Raw genomic sequence first — 20,806 nt, forward strand, 5'->3', positions numbered from 1 at the left:
AGCTAAACTCTCCCAAAAAAGCAGATCTCCATTCCATCTGGTTTTACCTGTCTGGTTCCTAATGGTTTAAGACTTGTTACCTCAGCTCAGATAGGTTGACAGTTCATAAACTACTATCACAGGATTACATTTGATTTCCAAAATAACCCTGTGAAGCAGACATCCAACATAGTTACTAGTCTTCCCATTAATAGATAAGCTAACCAAGATTTATGGAAGTTAAATTATTTGCCCAACAGTATGGTGTGAATCTGACAATAACATCATGAGCAGCAACAGATAATATTTACTGAGTATTTATTACAGGCCAAGTACTGTGCTAGGTGATTTTAGCTGTTATTTCATTAAGTTCTTGCACCAATTCTGAGGCAGTTTAATCTCCATTTACAGATAAGGAAAGGAAACAGAGGCTCAAGAGCAATCAAGTGACTTCTTAAAGATCACACAGATCATAAAGCAATCATAAGACTAATATAGTTCTGATTCATTTAAAACCGATGTCTTAAAACTCGTATCTATATTATCTGAGAATACACTATAGATATAAATAGTGATGTAAATAATGAGGATTAGACACATGAATCAAGGAAAATTTTAACACAGAACAAGATTGAAAAGCTATTATTGCTTTCTACAGTTTGAGGAAATGTCAGCTAAAAAGACCAATAAAATACAGAAAATCTAAATATCTTTAAAAAATGGTTTCCCCCATCTAAAACCTAATTCTATAGGCCAAACTAGTATTTTATAGAACATTCTGGCATTTAAAAGATAAATTTCTTCCAATAATATGTTATTATATATCTTAATGCAGAATTCACATAACCTTGAGCTCACTTATTTTCTACCAAGTGGTATCTTGCTGAAAAGTATGACAAAAAGAATATATTTACTGGGGCGCCTGGGTGGCCCAGTCCATTAAGCTTCTGCCTTTGGCTCAGGTCACGATCCCAGGTTCCTCGGATAGAGCCCCATGTCAGGCTCTTGGCTCAGTAGGGAGTCTGCTTCTCCCTCTCCCTCTGCCTGCCACTCCCCCTGCTTGTGCTGTCAAATAAAATCTTAAAAAAAAAAAAAAAAAGTATTTTATAATTTAAACTCCGTATGTTAAGAGTTTAATTCTATAGCTATTTAGGTCCACTTTTCCATTAATAGAAAAGTAATTGTTTCCATAACTGACCACTAGGGAAGTGATGATACAGCTCAATTTAGAAAAGAATCTGACCCATGCACCAATTACTAAAAACTAGCACTAGGGGTACCTGGGTGGCTCAATCGGTTGAGCAACCAACTCCTGATTTCAGTTCAGGTCATGATCTCATGGGTCACAGGTCTGAGCCCCAGCAGGGACTCTGCTTGAAGAGTCTCTTCCTCTGCCCCTCCCCTCATTCACTTATGTGCACACACCCTTGCTCTCTAAATAAGTAAATCTTAAAAAAAAAAAAAAAAAAAAAAAACACTAAAAAACCAAGCACTAACTATTCCTTATTAGCAATACTAAAAGTACATGCTTATTTTAAAATTATTTTTCTCTAAACTAAAAGAAAGAGTAATTCAGATATGTGAAACTTACTTGGGAAGTTCTATCTATATTAAATTTGACCCACCTTATAATTTAACTCAATCTCACCCTAAATTATGTTAAATGTATCTATCTCCTCCTGGACGTCTATCTCAAAAGGAATGCAATTAAGAGTAATATACTGAAAGAAAATGCAGTAAAAAAAAAAAAATCTAGAGCTGTACAGTTTGGGTTCCAAATTCTTTGATAAATTGCAACATAACCTTGAACATATAGCTACACTTAAAAAAAAAAAAAAATGAGGGGATCCCTGGGTGGCTCTGCAGTTCAGCGCCTGCCTTTGGCCCCTGGTGTGTGACCCTGGAGTCCCGGGATCCGGTCCCAGGTCGGGCTCCTGGCATGGAGCCTCCCTCTCTCTCTCTCAATCATGAATAAGTAAATTAAAAAAAAAAAAAAAAAAACTGAGGTCCTTATTTATTTTTAACTTTTTAAAAGATTTTACTGATTGATTTAAGAGAGAGCAAGTAAGAGGGTGGGCAGGCAGAGAGACCAGGAGACTCTGGGCAGTGGTGGAGCCTGATGAAGGGGTCAATCCCATGGCCCTGAGATCATGACCTGAGCCAAAACCAAGAATCAGACACCCAACTGACTGAGCCACCCACAAAGGCCTCAGTTTTTTAATCTGAAAAATGAGTTTAGGGGACTATATGATCGCATAGGTGACTTAAAGCTCTAAAACTCCTGTTTGCTAAGTCTTAGCAAAAAGTAGTTCCAAGGACCAATAATGGATGTTCAATACATACTAAGTCGAGAAGTACTTTCAGACTGGAAAACCAATTATAACAAAATGTCCAGGTCAAAAAACAAACCCTTAAAATTATAGTAAGAATACTATCATAATTGTGTTGCATATGTTCACAAACTGGGACATTTAGTTACTATTTATCCATATTTAAAAGCTTGTAAGATCCCCATAACTATAGGTAATCCTAATTGTCATGCAAACAGGTATTTTGGAATACCTTAACATGTTTACCTGAAAATGTTCTGTAATACATTCTTAGCATTTCCCAAACTATATTTCTACAACACCTACTTCTATGGTTAAACAGCTTTGTTTTTTTTTTGTTTGTTTGTTTGTTTGTTTGTTTGTTTTAAACAGCTTTGTAGTTAGGATGAGAGGTTTTCAAACATAATTATTCTGTCTTTATGGCAGAAATTATCCTTTTCTGATAATAATAATGTACTCCATGAGAGAGGATAGATGATACGAGATTTCCCAATACATTTGGATCAAAAAGCCTTTTTAAGGAATATCTATAAAATCTGAGTTTCAAGTGCTGTAAGTGCAAATATTTAGTAATAAACATAGCTCAGCACAAAAGAAATTAGAACACGGTCAGAATTTTACAAAAATCATTAAAATTTTGAAATTTAAAAAACACTGGAGTAATCAGTAATTGGAGTAACAAAGACTTAACACTGAAATCCCCAATAGTCTAGCAGCCATTAAAATTTCCTGTGAGAATATGAAAATGTATTTGTATTTAAGGCTAAGAAAGCAATATATTCCATCACACAAAAGGAATGGGATGATGGAAAAAATACCTGGTTTCTTTGAGCAGTCCCCCTGCTCTTGCTAATGGACAAAGGATAGATAAAACAGAACAAGGCCAAATGAATACAAGATTATGTTTAAATCAGAAAACAGAAGAAAGCTTACCCACCAGCTATTAAGATTTTTTTAACATATTTCTTTTAATAGAGTCATTAAGATAAACTGACATTTCTCTTGAAAAACAAGATGCCATTCAGAATACCAGAATATTCCAGAGCTAAAATGTATTACATCAAAAGACAATATTTTAAAATTCTAGTGCATATATATTTAAAAAGTTCAATTTTTAGAGATGCTTGGCTGGTTCAGTTGGTAGAACATTTGAGTCCTGATTTGAGATTTGAGGGCCATAAGTTCAAGTCCCACATTGGCCATACAGCCTACTTAAAAAAAAATAAAATAAAGTTTGATTTTCAAAGGCAATGTAAAAGGTATCAACACCCAAAATTAAAGAACTAATGAGCATTCTAGTCATTAGTTTTTCGTTTCATTCTTGATGCTTTGTAATGACAAGGCTTTATAAATACAAATTAAGTGATATATTCAAACTCAAATGTTACACTGTGATTTTTTTTAATTAAAAGATTTGATGGAGGGCCCCTGGGTGGCTAAGTTGGTTAAACATCTGCCTTAGTCTCAGGTCATGATCCTGGCATCTCAGGATCAAGCCCTACATCCAGCTCCCTGCTTAGCAAAGAGTCTGCTTTTCCCTCTCCCTCTCCTCTTGCTCATGCACTCTCTCTCAAATAAATAAAATCTTTCTGTAAAAATTTGATCAAGGGACACCTGAGTGGCTCAGCAGTTGAGCGTCTGCCTTCTGTTCAGGGCATGATCCTGGTCTGGGGATAGAGTCATGCATTGGGCTCCCCACAGGGAGTATGTTTCTCCCTCTGCCTATGTCTCTGCCTCTCTGCCTCTTTCTGTCTCTCTCTCTCTCATGAATAAATAAAAAAAATCTTTTAAAAAGTTGAACAAAAAGAACCTGTATAAATGATTTTTGGCTTTCAGAACGCTACATCAGCATACATTTTATCCCTTATACTTGTAAATGATCTTAATTCCGGTAAAACTAGGCCTACAGCCTTTATAATTTCTGGTGAAAATAGCAATGTAAAGATGGTGTGGACCCTTTCTCCTCTTGAAAAATCTCAAAACAACTAGCAAAAAGAGAAACAGAAGCAAAATCTACATCTCCATCCCAAACCAAAAGACATCTCTAACCACACATACATAAGAACGGCTGCCGTATGCAGTGAAGGTAAAAAGAAATGCTGGAAGATTTCAAGCAAGGGAAAGGTTTGCAGCTTCATGTCTCAAAACACTCACAGCTCAGTTTTCTAAAATGTACATGCCATAGCCATAAGGGCAAGCCCAAAGCCCCTTGTAAGGCACATCTGAAGCTTTCACAGACTTCATCTGGCATTACTGACACACAGGAGAGTCAGAACTAAACAAGAAAAGTGATACACCTTTTCCTAAGAAAAAAATTATTGTAAATTAAAGAGAATTTTTGTGAGACACCAGGCTGGCTTGGTACATAGAACATGCAACTTTTTTCTTGTTAGAGAATGTGACTCTTGGTCTCAGGGTTCTGAGTTCAAGCCCCACACTGGGCCTAGAGAATACTTTAAAAATACATAAATAGATATATAGAATTCTTGCAGAACCTAGACAAAATCATTACTACCCAAAAATGGAAAAAAAGGAGGGACTCAATGCTAAAACCAGTACAATACCTATCAGAATGTCAAGGGAAAAAAGTTTGCCTCAAGAATTTATATCAAGTCTAACAATACAGTTCAGTTAAATAGCAGTTGATAGCAACAGTTAAATAGTATTGAATATGAAAGAACTCAAAGAAAACTGTTCCTATCAACTGCTCTTGAAGAAAATACTAGTTGACAAAATTCAGTTATCCAAAGGATAGAAAGAAAAGCCATGAAAAAAGGATAAGTTTTGAGCGCAGTGTCCATTTAATTATTGGCTTTAGACTGGGGAGGAAAAAAAAAAAACACATCGCTGCAGAATATAAGGTAAATATTACAATCCCCAACGATAGAGAGGAAATGGACTAAGGTATGCTAACACCTTTATACTGCACTGCTCTATATACTTTAACTTTTTCTTAAAAGATGAGGAAATAAGCATAATGCTAGAATAAATATAGATGAGCTAAATACACTCATTTAAAAAAAAAAAAAAAGTCCCAGGTTAGATCATAAAACAAAACTGTATGAATAACAAATCCAGGGCAGCCCGGGTGGCTCAGCGGTTTGATGGGCCTTCAGCCCAGGGTGTGATCCTGGAGACGGGGGATCGAGTCCCACGTCGGGCTTCCTGCATGGAGCCTGCTTCTCTCTCTCTCTCTCTCTCTCTCTCTCTCTCTCATGAATAAATAAATAAAATCTTAAAAAAAAAAAAAAGAAAAAGAAAAAGAAAAAACAGATCCACCCTCCCCTGCCCCAATTTGAAAAGATGAAAATGAAACATGGCAGACTCTTTTTGTTCAAAATAACACAGGCATTTATATCCACACAAAGATATTCACTATAGCACTATTTGTAACAGCAATATACTGAACAACCTAAAGGTCCATCAACAAGGGTTATGGTTATGGTTAGATAAATTAAGTTTATTCACTGAAATACCTACATAGTTACTAAAAAGAATGCTGCAACAACTATGTACCGGTATGAAATAAGTGAGACAGCAAAGCATACTACTACTGGTAAGGGCTCTGCAACCATTCTTGGGAGTTCCACAACCTCCAGTTTCCCAACTTAACTAACATGTTCAAACCTCAGTTTCCTTCTCTGTATGAAAGGAATAATATTACCTGCGTCTCAAGGCTGTGATGAAGATTAATGAATACCAAAAAAACTTATCAAAACAGGACCTACAAAGTACTATGCAAGTATTAGATTTATTATAGTTGAGAGAAAAAACCCAGCTATAGAACAGCATCACAAGCTACCATTTATGAAAGAAAAACAATCTACACCTATATATGTATAAAAATATGTATAAAATATCTGTGGAGGTATACACAAAACTGGCAGTGGTTTCCCAGGAAAGGAAACTAAGCACAAGAGGTTGCAGAATGAAAGAAAGATTTGCTTTATACTTCTGTATCTTTTTATCTTTTTTTTTTTTTTTAAGATTGTGTTTATGTATTTACTTGAGAGAGAGAAAGGAGAGACAGAACATGAGAAGAGAGGGAAGGGGAAGAAGAGTGGGGGAGGGAGGAGAAACAGGCTCCTCACTGAGCAGGGAGCCTGATGAGGGGGCTCCATCCTGAGATCATGACCTGTACCCAAGGCAGATACCCAACTGACCAAGCCACCCATGCACCCTCAATTCTGTATCTTTTAGATCTTGTACCATAAATATGTAATGACTAAATAAAAATTACTACTTAAATTTAAAAACTTTAAAGATATAGCAAAAAAATAAAAAATAAAAAATAAAAAAATAAAAACTTTAAAGAATTTAAGTTCACTGAACATGGTGCTACCTTTCTGGTTAGTTCTCCAATTACCATTCCTAAGGTATATTTACTCAGATTAGAGGTCATAAATTACACTCTCAGAGACAAGTTTATTTCCCCAAAGCATCTACAACAGTTCAGACATTTAATGTTACAATATAAATACAAAAGAAATTATCTTTGGAGACACCACTACAAAGACATTTGCAAAAAAGTGTTCACAACAATGTGCATATTTATAGCAAAATATTGGAAATAACACACAGGTACATCAATAGTCTCAATAAATTACAGCGTCACACGATGGAATATCATACAGACTTAAAATGACAGCATACACATATAATACAAGTTTATGTATAAAATTGTCCAGTTTGCATTAAATGGTAAATAGTAAATTATGGACTGTTTCCATACAAGAATACAGATATACTTCATTTCTTTTCATTCCTATGACTGGTGCTATAACTATACCATAATTTAATTAATCATTCTCATATCAACTTGCATTTGGGTTTCTATCTGCCTTTTTTTTATGACTTTGAGAGAGCGCACGAGGGCACGCACACACACACACACACACAGGCATGCACCTGAAGGCTGATGGGGGAGAGAGAACCCCAAGCAGATTTTGAGTGGAAATCAAGAGTTGGACACTTAAATGACTGAGCCACCCAGGCACTCCTTCATTTACTTTAATTAAATATATATATATATATAATTTTTTTTTGGCCAATAGTGCTTATTGAGCATAAATCTTCACATGTAGTAACTAGTATTTCTGTAAGGCAGATTCCTGAAAGCAGAAGTGTTTGGTCAAAACTAATATGCATTTAAATACATATAGGAAAAAAAATAAAATAAAATAAAATAAAATACATATAGGCAGTTCCAACTGATCTCTTTCAAAGACACTTCATCAATTTATACTCTCCCAATCTTGCCAAATATTAATCTTTTTCATTTCCATCAATCTGATACATAAAAAATGATATATTTTAAGCTACATTTCCTTGATTAGTAGGGTAAACAAATCTTTCCATTCTTCCACTATTTGTGGTATTAACAAAACATAGATCATGGCCACACTTAACAGTTTTTTTTTTTTTCATTTGCCAATACTTAATAATTGGGAATTTTACTACAATGTAGATCTCTATTTCTCTTCTTAAATATTTAAAATGAGAACATTCTGGGTCAACATTCTTAATAGAAAAATCAACTGGTAGTGAATAGAAATTGTGCCGAGTGCTTTCCAGCTAACCCTGTGTGTTCACTCATTTATGTTACCTGCCTGGTCTCCTGTAGAAACTGAAGTTTAGGAGACCATTTCTATGGAGTTACTTGGTTATATGCTAGGTATCAGGATTCTTCGTATGAAGGGTATTAATATCTTTCCTTACATATTTATGTCATGTATATTTCCTCTCTGTGATAGCTTTTAACTTCATCATAGCATTCATAAATATATATAAAATCTTAAAAGTCTACAATATCCATCAAATGATATTTGGGTATTTATCCTTGGGTATTAGGATATGTTTTATTTTTATCTCTGTATTATTCTTTTAGATGTATTAAATAAGCATTGATTCCTTTTACAATCAGGGAGGGAGAAAAAAGTTATTTTCATTTTGAAACAAAAAATTCTAACAGTAATAGTTTGGTTATGTTGACTTTTAAACTGACAAAAGACAAAGCTAATTAAAATTTATTTATAAAGAAAACCAGAATGCAATAATACCAGAGGAGGTCAACATAATAATCAAAGTCCATATATATTAGTTCATGACAGTCCATGAAGAATAATATATCCAGTACTTCAGATCTGAATTATAACATTGTTTTTACAAAAAAGAGATTCAAAAGTGCATGGAATGATCTAATCGACAGTGAAGTTATAAATAAGTTTTTGGATACTGATACTCCGGAAAAACATGTTTTCTCCAACTGTACATATAAAAACTATTATTTTCAGGGTGCCTGGATGGCTCAGTCGGTTAAGTGTCTGACTCTTGATCTCAGTTCAGGTCTTAATCTCAAGGTCCTGAATTCAATCCCCATGTTGGGCTCCATGTCCAAAAACTGTATTTTCATTCAATATTTTATTTAATACATAGTGTTATGCGATGTGCAAGGTTCTAAATATGTAATAATAAGGCACGGTACATGCCTGTAAGCTTACAAAGCAAGTGGAAAAGGCAAAAAATATAGTGTGGTAAGAGGTTCTGAAGCACAAAAACGAAGCCAGTCTTGGAGGTTGGAGAAATAAGAAGAGGCTTCTTAAAGAGAGAAGCTCTTAGGAGAAATCAACTAAGAAGAATGGGAGGAGGTCAAGAATCCTACAGTCACCCTGACTCTTCTCTCTCCAATTATCATGTCCTAACAATCACCAACTCCTATCTAACCATCCTTCTAAAATTTCTCCTGACTCTTCAACTTCTCTTTATTCTCACTGTTACTATCCTGCTCCAGGGTAGGCTAAATTCTCTCCTCTAAGAGTTTTTGTAACTGGTCTCACCACAGCTACCCCACCATCCTATTCCTAACCTAATCACTACACTATACAGTGATCTTTCAAATACTCAAATCTAATCAGGTTACTGTCCAATTTAAAACATTTGGGGGAGAGTGGCTGGTCCCCACAAACCTAGCCCTGGATAAAATCCTATGTTCTTAACAAGATCTGGCCCCCATTTACTTCTTCCACAACTCCAGTATTTCCCATCTTGTGTTCAGGTCACATGAACTTCTTTCAGATCCCATATCGTCCTGCTACCTCCTGCTGTCAGGACTTTACAAAAGCTATTTCCTCTTGTCAAAAATACAGGTTTATAGTTCTTCACTGAGCTAACTCTCATGTATTCTTCATACCTCAGCTTAAGACATCTGGGAAAACGTTTGCAATCATTCAAAAGCCTTTCTGGATACATCCTCCTCCAAGCTCCCTTTAAAACTTCCCAATCAGAACCTTTATCACACTGTATTAAAAGTCTGGACTCTCCCTCATTTAAAGTAACAAGAAAATAGGGACACTTTTGCCTTTTTCACAGTCACATCCTCGTACTTAGAAACAATACCTAGTATATACAGCAGTTATACTTACTGAAATATTTATAAATGTTTACCTTGGCTTTATCTACCCTACTAGACAGCAGGCACCTTACACAAAGCAGCAATTTTTACACTACAAAGCACTCTACAACTTCAAAGATATTATGAACTTTTTATTAAGTACACAATAAGTGCTCAGTAAACACTTATTGCATGAAGATAGTCAAATAATAGACAAAAACCTTGTCCCATGCATGGGTTTCCCTATATTCTACTTAAAATTAACTCTAAGTCATTCAGATTTTGATATAAATTCCTAAAATGACAAGATTTCAATTGCATTTTCTTTTGTTTACAATGATCAGAAATGCTCTTTTTTTTTTTTAAGTGGTTTAAAGGACAAAAACTATTCTCCCCTCCAAGTCACATCAAGTCATACATTTTTTGTAGTTCAAGAGTTAAAAAAGGAATCTTGAAAACTGGGAGACCAAAGATCAAAAAAAAAGCACCCAAAATTAACATGCTCAAAGGAATGTTATTATTCATACAGAAATGGAAAAAAAACATTCTTAAGTAGCATGAATGAACTCATGGAGGCTAAAGAAATAACTGAAAAAATAAAATGCTCTATACTTGTCCATGCTAAAAAGAATTATGTCAAAAGTATAAAACTTATAACACCTGCAAATTCATTCATTCAACTTTTCCCCCCCTTTGGTGAAGAGGTAAGATGAAATTGTTTGGACTGGCATAGAGAGGACTAATTTATTTTACATAGTAGCAAATACATGAGAGTTTTTAGAGAAATCTACATTTCTTCTTATGGAAAAGCCTAAGATTATGAAATTTTGATTCTGGGCAAAATTTTGAGCAAAGAACTGAAAATATCTGTTTACCCAACCCACAATATAAGCCATAATTAGAATTACAGCTCTCCTGGACAACACTACAATTCACCATATATAAAAGTTGCAAGATTCTCTAGCAAAGCCTCAAAATAAAGGCAGGGGTGGGGTAGGATGGATGTAAATGTCTCAATGGACTTAAGATAAAATAGTAAACATCAAATATCTTGGCCAAACATTCTCTTAAAAGCTGTTATGCCACCCAAATAACTCTCCTAAAAAGACTGACCTATAAATGTTTGTTGTAACCACCTTTTTTTCCAAGGATCTCCAAACAGGTCACACTCGACCTAAGTATTCGCAAAATATGTTACTTTTCATTTACTATGTGCACATCAGCAATAAAGAAAAAAGTTGATTACCTGATTATTGGTGTAAAGCAAAATGAGAAAATTGCTATCTTAATTTATATGCACTAAAATGACAGTATTCAATAACGTAATTTCAACTTAAAAAATGATTTTCAGCATTTTTAAAGTAAACATTAACTTTCTCTAAATGCTTCATTTATATATGTATAAACCCACACATTCCTTCACTAGGTTTTATTTGATTATAAATCCTGTTACTCACTGTATAATTTATCAGAAACTGTCAAAAAATGTAAACAAAAATAAATATATTATACATAACAAGATTTAGAGGATATGTGGTCTTCAGGTAGGTATCTTACATTTAAAAATCAGTGTCTGACAAGATGCTGTTATCATAGAGCACATAGGGCACCTGGTTGGCTTATTTGGTAGAGCATTTGACTGATCTCGGGGTCATGAATTCAAGCCCCATGTTGGGTGTGGTGCCTACTTTAAAAAAAAAAAAAAATATATATATATATATATTATAGGGCAAATAGTCTTTCTTATGTTTATATAGTCCATATTTGAGACTATTTAGATGAAGATCATATGTTTAACTAATTATCTGCTTATCCTAGCAGTTAAAAGAGGATTTACAAAATGCATTTTGAGCTTTAAAAATATAATCTGATTATCTCTGTATTAGATTTTTTAAAATATCCTAAAGCAAAAACATTCCCCAAACAAGATCAAAAGAAAGATACGGAGCAGCCAAAAAGATTAATAAGGTTAATAAGGAATTTCTCCCATCAGAAGCTACTCAAAATATTGAAAGGCAGGCCTTGCTTACATTTTTGAATACACATAAAAGGAAATTATTTTTGTAGGTTACCACGTTAAACCAAACCAGTTCCCAACCGGGAAGTATCTTGTCACTAAAATCCCAAAATGATTCTCACAGTTTACAGAAATTTTGACATAAAAAATTCTTAGTACCACAAAGATGTAAATCATTTAGTAATTTGCAGGTAGCCAGTGATATTTAAATCATGCCAGAAACATTATTTGGCAATATCTAAATTTAATTGCTCTAAGAAGCAATGCAAGTATTACCATATTGTTAGTTATAAAAACTGGATAATGATATAGTCAGGAAAGAGATGAGCTAATTAAATTATTTTTAGCACATGAATCTACAATTTGTGGGTTTTAAATTTTCAAAAAACCTGAATATAATAAAATATAGCAAAACTTCGGTTTTATTAATTTCAACTTTCACTGATCAAAAATCTTCAAGATGCTGCCAAAGATCATTACTATTTTATAAATTATCATTAAATGCATACACACACTGTATAACTGAGTTCCAGTAGAGAAAAAGTCAAATTCTTTATATTTTTGTATACAACTAGTTATGCATTAAGGCACTACCCAAAGAGCTAACTCTACAAGAATTACAGAGCTGACTTTTAAAGCAAATTTATGAAGTCTTTCTTTTCTGTATCATAAAAATCTTTAAAGTGAAGCATTTAACTCTACTATCCATCTGCATGATATTAAAATCATGCAGATCAATTCAGTCACTTTAATAAAATAAGATGGCAAAAGTATGTTTTTTCAAATGCCTTTACAACCATACTTTCCTGAACAATGAGTAAGAACTAGTAGATTTCATTCTTCACAGTTAGTAGTAGCTAATCAGTTTCAGTATCTGGTTCTCATAGACTGACAAAATACTGCAGTGTTTTCATTGCACAACATTCTGGGGGAAATGTTTAGGATTATTCCTACTAAAATTTTTAAGTCCTCTACACAAACATCATGGAAATGTTTAAATCAGAGCTATCAAACTTCTTAAATGAAAATTTTAGTTGAATTTTTTAAAATTTTGTTTCAAAAACAGTGATTCCATTTTTTTAAGTCATTTTTCTCAAGCCCCAAAACAATTACTGCTTTATTTGCAACCTAAAAACATTACCACCTGATCTGTGTCATTCACTATCATTATATTTGATCATCTTTTTAGCTTCTTGGTACTCAACACAAAGCCTGACAGTCTCACATGTTTTGGAGACTTCAATACACTTTGTTCTTGTCCCAAATACTCATGTTCTGTGTGTACTACTATAAGCTATTATATAAGAGGGGGTGGGGAAAATTAAAAAATACTGCAGCACTACAAGCCATTTAGCATGCTGAGTTCCCACAGTTGCTTAGTGGGTGTTCTGAAACTAGGCCATATTTCTAGTATTAAGAATTTCAAATCACTACTTCCAAAGTACAGAAATAAATGTCTTCAAGATTAAATCATAAAACCTTACTATTTTAAGCTGCCTAGTATATAAGTATCCTATTTCTAAGAGTTTAAAATGGTAATTAACACATGGTAGATAAACCAGTATTTGTTTTAGCAACAAGAAATAATTAGCTTTTCTACTGGTACTTACAGAATCATAGGATTCAACAGGATCACAATATTAAGATAAAGTGCAGTTTATCTGAACAAAAACTAAAAAGGTGAAATTTTTAGTTCTTTACCTCAGAAGATAAACAAAATTAGAATTAAATATAATCTCTTTCAGGTCACTCAATCTATTATACTTCACATGCTTCCAGCAAATAAGTGATTACCAACCCTCAACCTAATTTTTCCAGTCCAGATTGCCAATACCAAATAAATTAATAAAGCTTACTCTCTTTAACAGAATGAAAGTTGCAGAAATACTTATGTCATTTTGTTATATCATTGCAACAGGTATGTTTTTATTCAAAACTAGTGAAGAAAAACATGTTACTCAATTTTACGTATTTCATAGCTAAGTAAGCAAAGAAACATGGTAGGTATAAAATCTACTTCAACAAATTGTAAAATACTTATACTGCAGTGAGTCAGTAATTTCAGATAATTATTTGCTTCAATTTAATTTTACTCAGTATTTATGGTGCCTACTGTGTTTCACCTCATTTAAGCAAATCTTTCCAATACCAAAAGCTTGACATTGTGATTTTTTAATTGCATCATTTTAGATAAAAACTTTTTCCAAATACAACACATAGTCCTGTGTAACCTTTAACAAAATTCACTAACGGTACTTAATTTTTCTTCATGATCTTCTATCAGCATTACTCTTATACTGTTCTATACATAAAACAAATTGTGTCTTGAAAGAGTCTATGTTGATCACATTAAGTTGCCTTTAGCTGCCATTTAAAGAAAATATCTTGTATCTGATTTTTAACTGTTTTTCCTGTGCTCTCATTTTTAACTCTCTTATGATGTCTAGGAAAAATCCCAGTCCTTTTTATCATTAGGTTACTAAACTTTTGTAAATTGTACATTATGACTTAAAAAAAAAAAAAAAGCCTTCAATTAAGGCCTGAGGGAGTCTAAAAGCGGAAAATATGTTTAAGACCAAAAGCACTAGAACATCTCTTTGTCCTTTTTAGTTAAAGGTCTGTTTGTTTTGGGGTTTGAGATTGCTAATTTCAGTAATTTTTTATTAGGAGCGTACAAAGTCTAGACATTATATATTGGAGAAAAGGTAGTAAAGAAGACAGACATACTTGATGCTATCATGAAATTTACAGTCTAGCAAAAAAAAAAGGCAGAAATACATTATTACCAAAAAATGTTTAAAAAAAAAAAAAAAAAAAAGGGTAACCACAGGTGCCAAAGGACCTTAGAATAGGAAAATTTAACTAAGGATCAAAGAAGGCCTCCCAAGGGATGTGATACTGAGGCCAGAAGGGTGATTAGGTTAGTCAAGTGAGAATGCAGGGGGTTGTGTCCAAGGAGATGATATCAGAAAGTCTTAGTTTCCTAATAAATAACCTTGAGATAAATGAAGTGATATAAAATTTGTAATGTAGGGGCGCCTCGATGGCTCACTTGGTTAAGCACCTGATTCTTGGTTTCAGCTCAGGTCATGAATTCATGGGTTGTGGTATCAAGCCTACATCAGGCTCTTCACTCAGAGAGAGTCTACTCAAAAGACTCTCCCCCTCTGCCCTTCCCCCTGCTGGCTCCTGTGCTCACTTTCTAAAAATAAATATAAATAAATCTTTTTTAAAAATGTATAATTTAAAAAATAAATAAATAAATAAATAAATAAAAATAAAAATGTATAATTTAACTGCTAAACTGAAAATTTTAAAAAGCAATTTCTTAAGTTTCTATAACAAAAATAACTGGAAAGATCAAAAGCAACAACAAAAAGCAGTATGAGAATGTCTTAGAATGAGAAATTCTGGTACTTTGGAGGGAACAGTTTGAAATGGCAAAAAAAAAAAAAAAAAGGCCTCAAAGGAGTTCTAAATCATACTATATGAAAAATATTCAGGCAGCCCGCGTGGCTCAGCGGTTTAGCGCCACCTTCAGCCCGGGGCCTGATCCTGGGGATCCGGGATCGAGTCCCACATCGGGCTCCCCGCGTGGAGCCTGCTTCTCCCTCTGCCTATGTCTCTGCCTCTGTGTGTGTGTGTCTCATGAATAAATAAATAAAATCTTTAAAAAAAAAAAGAAAGAAAGAAAAATATTCAAGTTCAGAGAACCTTTTTTTTTTTCAGAGAGCTTTTAAATCATATAAGCCATATACTTCTACCAAAATATAGCTGATTATACAGCCTTACACAAAGGAAAGAGTGGCACTTTGAAATAAGTATGGAAAGAGATTGGCTTTTAATGCTCTCAGAAGAGTGAATTTTTAATTTTTAGTAACCTCAACACCCAAGGAAGGGCTCAAACTCAAAACCCCAAGATCAAGAGTGGCATACTCTTCCAAATGAGCCAGCCCCCAAAAGAGTGAATTTTAAATGTCTGTACAATAAAAAACTTACCATGAATTTTAAAAAGGTTCATAAATGTTACTCTTAACATGATGCATAAATGTTGAGAAAAAATATTTAAATATGATTCTGAAACAATTATCCAAGGTCTAAACCTGGGGGTTATTCCATATCAGGCTGGTATGCTCTTCTCATATTTAATTAAAATACTAATGAAAAACATGCTTAGTTAAGAGGTTTAAATAGTAATTTGAAGCAGATCCCCAACATTCATACAGATCCACAGTTCAAGGCCCAAATTAAATTTAGGCATACAAGAAATAACAATCTCTAAAAATATATGCTTTCATGAATGCCTACTGAAATACTAAGTCATATAAAGAATCCTAATTGCTATTCACCTGCAATTTTCCAAATGGATCTTAACATCTCTAACTTCTATGCTTTTTCTATCCACTATTATCCCTCAAGAGTTAGTTCAAGACCTACCCTCCAGCAAGCATTGCTGATCGTACATGCAATCTGCCTTAACTCATCAGAGTTCTCCAGCACACACTGCTATCAAAATACCTGTCACATTATGAGACAATTTACTATTGTACAGTTCATGCAACATACTGTGAACTTCTGAAAGCAGGAAATACTTATCCATGCATCAAACTCTGGGGCATACATGACACTTACTAGAAGGTAGATGATATTGTGAATATAAAATTATAGTAAGATATATTTACAGAACAGAATTTTAAAGTTAATTTAAGGACTATTGATAACTGTGACAGTCTCAAAAGCAAGAAGGAGTGTTGTACAACACAAAACTGGAAACTGAGAAAGCACAAAATTAACTGATAATATCTAGAATTTGGAGTTAATTTTATCACTGTCAGAACAAATAATTTCTACTTTACCTCTGAGACTTTAGAAAAACCAAAAGAAAAAAGATTTATCTTTATCAACTGTAAAATTACTTAAAATTGTAGGATTTACAAATAGCATTTGAGGGCAAATAAAGTGCTTAAATTGTGAATGCTCACAGTGCTATAAACATTAGAAGATAGGCAACTCAAAATACTTCTTAGTGTTTCAGGTTCATTTCACATAGGGACCAATTATATCCACTTTTAAGGTCTCCTTTAATGTTTTAGCTTCAAGCAGTATGTTCATTCTTTCCGATAAAAGAATCCTTACCTTTTACAGCATGCATTACTTTTTGCAATCAGTTCTGATCTTTAAAGAATTTGGAATGAAATATATAGTGTGAAATCTAATTAGTTCTTTTAATTCTTGATAATGGGAACTTCATACTTTCTCTGAAAGCACATATGTTACCAACATCTCAAACGCTAAAGAGCCCTTTGTAATTAGGATATTCTTTTCACGTGTCACAACTTTGATTTGCAGAATTAAAGATGCTGCGCTAAGATGGGAACCAGGGGAAAGTACCCAACAAAGAATGAGCATGAGTTTACCTCAAAAATAATGCAATTACATATTTTAGAACATAAATCTGTTTTTCCTACTTATCCTTGTTCCTTTCAACCTTCACTGACTGCAATTACAGTTCAGAACACTATATAAAGTTCAAGCATTCCATAGGTCACCTTGTGACTTAGACATTTTTCAGATTTAAAAGTCAGCGTAAACAAAGTTGAGAAAAAAACAAAATTTTAACTAGTGTATTATCAGAGAAAACATTTTGGGAAAGATTTATATGGCATAACTTTATTGTGGTATAACTAAGTAGACAAAACAAAATTCAGAACACAGGGATAGCAACTTTTTTTTTTATAATTTAGCCTATGAAAGATTTAGACTTAAATTATAATATGCCAATGCATAATATATAATGTATGAAGTATAACTCTAACAATAAGCAAAAATGCAACCAATATTTGCAGTACTCATTTCTCAAGTACCACGTGAAAGTACTTAATGTATCACTGCTTCTAAATTACAGCTCATTTCTATCTAAATTATGTACAACAAAATATTTACAACTTCCCTACCAGTCTTATTAGGAAATGTCAAAGTGTTTATTCTTTATCTAAATCTCCCCTCCTATCTGAACTGATATTTTATAAACTAATTCAAGAACACTTTCCACCAAGGTCAAAATATAAACCTCAGAACTCACTGAAGGATTTGTGGATCAACCTGTTTGGTTTTAGCGGGTTTGGGGCGGGGAGAGTGGGGGACTGGTCTTGTTTTGGTTTTTTTTATTTTATGCTTTTTTAAGTTACAAATCTTAAAGCCTTATTTGCTTTTTTCATACGTGAATGATACATAAATAATACAGTAAACTGAATTATAAAGATATATTCTTCCAACCTCCAAAAAAAATTCATCCTTATTTCTGCACACACTGAGGTATACTTTCAGTCAAAAACACAAGTTTATTTTTATGTTTGGATATCTTCCAAAAAAAAAAAAAAAACCTAAAAAAATGTTTAAAGAACACAAGTCTTACAGAAATATTAAATTACACAACAGAGATTGATAAACCACAGTATTTTCAAAACAAATAGGAGACTGTGTGGATAACAAAGAAATTCAATTTTATTTACCTTTCCCCCACATGGGTAAGGCAAGTCAAAAATATACTAACAGAGGGGTGCCAGGCTGGCCCAGTTAGAGCATGCCACTCTTGATCTTGGGTAGTGAGTTCAAGCCCCACACTGAGCATAGAGATTTTACTTAAACACACACACCAGCAGCTATGCAGAAGGCATCCCTGGAAATATTCCATGTAGAATTCCAGTTTATGTCTCTCTGAACATGGGGACAAGCCCTGTCCCAAGTCACTGAAGAAATAATAATATTTAGAAAAGCACAATCCCAGCAATATAACACAAGAATTTATAATTTGGGTATTCCTTTTGTTCCAAATTTCTGACTGGTTTGTAATTCCCAACTTGTTGTACAAGTCTGGTTACAATTACTGAAACACAGCTCTGATCAACCTGAATATGGTAGTTTAAAAACTTTCTAAGAATCTAACTGCAAGCTATTTATCTCTTAATATCGCTCTTTTATCCATAACAACTTTTAGCAAGAGAAAAACTTGAAACTGTATTAACAATGAGATATCGGTAAACAGATGCCAACCTGAGAGTAAATGTAGTTGTTTCTTCAAAAACTAAACACCCTAAGAAATAGTAGTAATCTTAGAAATAGGCCAAGTCCACCCCTCAAAACTGGCACTTTAAGAATACAGTTTTATGTTAGCTTTACATTAGATTTAAGCCATTTGAAAGTCATAAATCTTAAAGCTTTTACTTGCCTAAGTTCTATTTTTATGTATATTCATAATTCAAGTTTATGTACCTTATGTCCAAATAAGTATTTTAAAAACTTATCATATTCAGTCTAAGCTCCATAGGTAGGAAATGGTCATATATATCATCCCTAAAAATTCTTGTCACTGTCACATAGAAAGTCAGGAACACTTGATAAGTTCAAACTATAAATCTATGGATGTTACAGGCTGTATCCGAGAGTTCAGTTTCTTCAAATACGCATTAACAGTTATAGGAGCAACTGTATGGAAGGAAGGGCCAGGGTAGAAATTAGTATACTAATAAACTGAAGTCTTTATAGAAGATCATCTTCCGGTGTCAATGCTACGTTTAAAAAAAAAAAAAAAAAAAAAAAAAAAAAAAACCTGGTTACACACGTATACTCCAGGATTCTGAAAAACAAAAAAAAATAAGTTTTGGATACTGTAATCCCTCTCAGTAGATACTAGAAGCCCACATGAAGGGCACAAAAATTACACAGGTGGAACAGCCACAGACTGTTGGTAGTTACCAGGATGGAAGCAAACACTAGACAGTACACGTCTGCAACCCAATTTTGCTTCAGCATCCCCAGAGACCGAAAAAAACATTTCTTTGGGTAGGTTGCAACACATTGCTTCCTCTTTTATTCTCATCACCCCCATTACGGTACAAAGCTACAGACGAGAAAATCAAATCACCAAGTGTTAAGGGCTGAAAGCCTGAAAACACACACACACACACACACACAAAAGCATCTTCTTTCCAACTCCCCGAACCGGCATTCCTTCCACCTGTTTGTAAATCCATACTAACACAATAACACATAAGCTCTGCTGATTTAAAAACGGGGGAGGGGGGGCAATTAAGGGTTTGAAGTCCTCCTCCTTCCACCCAGGCTTGGGGCGGGGGAGGGGGATGGTACACAACAATGGATACTGAGGGGCTGGGGGGAAATCGTCGGTCCTTGAGGCTCCAGCGCGGGGGGGGGGGGGGGGTAGAGTACTTTTCCTCTATTCCGAAGAGCTGCCGCGGAAGGAGGCTGGCACCAGGCAAGTCCGCCGGGGCCGGAGGGCAGGCTCTCCGGGCGGCACAGCCTAAGCCGCCTCGCCGCTCTTCTCTTCCCCGGGAGGCGACGAGGGGAGACAGCGACGGGCTCCGGGCTCCGGGCAAGGGGCGGGGGAAGGCGCGACCCCGCACCGCCAGCGCCGCGCCAAGGCCCCCGCCGAGCCTCGCCCGCCTCCGCGACGCCCACGGGGCGCCCCGCAGCCCGGGCCAGGTGCCCCCGGGGGCGGAGCGGGCAGGGCCGTGCTCCGGGCGCCCCCGGCCCGCGCGCCGCCCCGCCGCCCGCCGCCGCCGCAGGCCCGGCCCCGGCCGCTGTCAGCGCCGCCCCGCTCACCGCCGGCGCCGGGCTGCGGGCCCCGCACGAGCGCCGGCTCCGAGGGCCCAGCCCTCCCCGCGCCCGCGCCCGCGCCCGCGCCCGCACCCGGGAGAGCGGCGGCGGCGGCGGCGGCGGCGGCGGCGCCTCCCCGGGCCCCAGCCCCTCGGGCCTCGCCCGGCCCCGCCGGCTCCTGCCCCTCAGGGCGCGCGGGGCCTCCCCCTACCGACAGCCGGCCGGACCGCCCGACGGGCAGGAAAGAAGGCAGGAAGAGCCGACCGACAAACACCCTCCCGCCTCAGCGGCCCCGCGTTACCGTCGGGAGCCCCAACTCCGCCATCCTCCTCGCTCGCCCTCCTTCCTCCTCCTCCTCAGAAGCGACGCTGCCCAACCGCCGCCCCCCGCCCGCCCCTCCCCCACTCGCCCCGCCCCGCCCCGCCCGCGCCTCCACACACTCTCGCTCCCACCGCCCCGCCCCACCCCTCCGGC

At 35.9% G+C, this 20,806-nt stretch overlaps 1 protein-coding gene across 3 annotated transcripts in view; it reads right to left on the bottom strand.

The window, feature by feature from the left end:
• SHOC2 (SHOC2 leucine rich repeat scaffold protein) overlaps positions 1–20,806 on the bottom strand; it is a 96,682-nt gene that overhangs the window by 75,108 nt on the left and 768 nt on the right. Inside the window, exons 1-2 of one of the 3 annotated variants that reach the window (XM_077877643.1) lie at positions 20,634–20,721; positions 894–1,058 (exon numbers count right to left, since the gene is read on the bottom strand). The exons of 1 other annotated variant lie outside the window; for it this stretch is intronic. The gene's annotated coding sequence lies outside the window, so the exon portion shown is untranslated. Of the gene's footprint in view, positions 1–893; positions 1,059–20,633; positions 20,750–20,806 lie in introns of those variants that run through there. One more of the 3 variants, XM_077877641.1, reaches the window with a different exon arrangement.

Source organism: Canis aureus, chromosome 29, assembly GCF_053574225.1.
Source record: "Canis aureus isolate CA01 chromosome 29, VMU_Caureus_v.1.0, whole genome shotgun sequence".
Lineage (NCBI taxonomy): Eukaryota > Metazoa > Chordata > Mammalia > Carnivora > Canidae > Canis > Canis aureus.